At 38.0% G+C, this 1,647-nt stretch overlaps 1 pseudogene; it reads left to right on the top strand.

The window, feature by feature from the left end:
- Positions 1 to 842: 842 nt before the first annotated feature.
- Positions 843 to 1,410, top strand: LOC107177299 (stearoyl-[acyl-carrier-protein] 9-desaturase 6, chloroplastic-like; annotated as a pseudogene).
- The last annotated feature ends 237 nt before the right edge of the window (positions 1,411 to 1,647 follow it).

Raw genomic sequence — 1,647 nt, forward strand, 5'->3', positions numbered from 1 at the left:
GTATTTATTTTTGCTGGCTTCAACAACCATCACAATCTTTTGCTTTTGAGCATGTTCTTGCCATATCGAGGATAATTATATTCTTCTTTTCCACCATACCATTTTGTTAGAAGGATTAAGGAACTGTCAAAGGGCATCGAATTCTATTTGCTTTGCAAAACTCTAGGAATTTTTTGGAAATGAATTCTCCTCCTCGATTAGATCTTATGACTTTAAGTTGGTATCCACTTTCTTTCTCGACTGTAGCTTTGAACCTCTTGAAAGTTGTAAAAACTTTTAACTTTTGCTTTAAAAAAACACTTAAGTTTTTCTTAAAAAATCATCAATAAAAAAAGAAATTAGATATTTTTACTGAGAGCGATTGGCTTAATTGATCTGTTCACATCAATATGAATAAGCTTGAGTGGCTTCTGGGCTTTTGAGTTTGACTTCTTTGGAAAGTTTTTCCTAAACTACTTGTCAAGTAAACACCCTTTACAAAGTTGATTGGACGATTAATTGAAGGTATGCATTTTACCATGTTCTTTTTTTTTTAATGGTTGCTCTAATCCTCTAAAGCTGAGATATCCATATCGAAGATGCCAAATCCAAGATGAATCTTTGTGACAAGCTTTGATACATGTTGGGTAATTTTTATTGCTATAGATTTCAATGTACAAGTCTAAACAACAACTAATATACTGATGAGTATTCAGTTGCTATAGGTGTTTGATGAATGAAACACAAATTTTTATTAAAGAAAGTCATCTGGACTTGTATCTTGTATGGTATAATTGACTGGAAATATTTTTTTCTTTAATTTTAATTGTTAACTAAGGACAAGATGGGCATTTTAATTTACCAAACAGGACCCTGGGATAGAGAACAACCCGTATCTGGGCTTTGTTTACACATCGTTTCAAGAGCGCGCCACTTTCATATCACACGGCAACACGGCCCGCCTGGCGAAAGAGGGAGGTGATCCAGTGCTCGCGCGCATATGTGGAACCATTGCATCAGATGACAAGCGCCACGAAAACGCCTTCGCTAGGATCGTCGAAAAGCTCCTTGAAGTGGACCCCACGGGCATGGCCGCTCACTTGATGTACGATGGGCATGACCCACAGCTGTTTGCGCATTTTGCGATAGTGGCTCAGCAGCTTGGCGTGAATACGGCACATGACTGCGGATATTTTAGAGTTTTTGATTGGACAGTGGGGATTGGAGAAGCTGGAAGGGTTGACGGGTGAAGGGAGACGTGCACAAGAGTTTGTGTGCGGCTTAGCGCCTAGGATTAGGCGACTGCAGGGGTTAGCCGATCAGCAAGCCAAGAAGCTGAAGCTGTCTCGCGTTAAGTTTAGCTGGATTTTTAATAGGAAACTCAGCCTGTAAAAATTAAAAATTAAAAACCCCAAAAAAAAAAAAAATTCTTTTACAATGTATTTCCCTAATGTTATGCATACATCATGGTACTTTTTAGCATATATAGAATGTAATCAAACTTAATTAAGATCTTGGGTGAAAATTCTAGTTTTCATTTTACTTTCTTAGTTTCTGATAATGCTTGATTTCATCATAACACGCAGGTACATATATTCTAATCGACTCGTTGAGCCCGGGTTTGCTCCTTGACCATCACTCCCTCATATGTCCATGGTTGCACTCCTT

This window comes from Citrus sinensis, chromosome 6 (genome assembly GCF_022201045.2).
Source record: "Citrus sinensis cultivar Valencia sweet orange chromosome 6, DVS_A1.0, whole genome shotgun sequence".
NCBI classification, from domain to species: domain Eukaryota; kingdom Viridiplantae; phylum Streptophyta; class Magnoliopsida; order Sapindales; family Rutaceae; genus Citrus; species Citrus sinensis.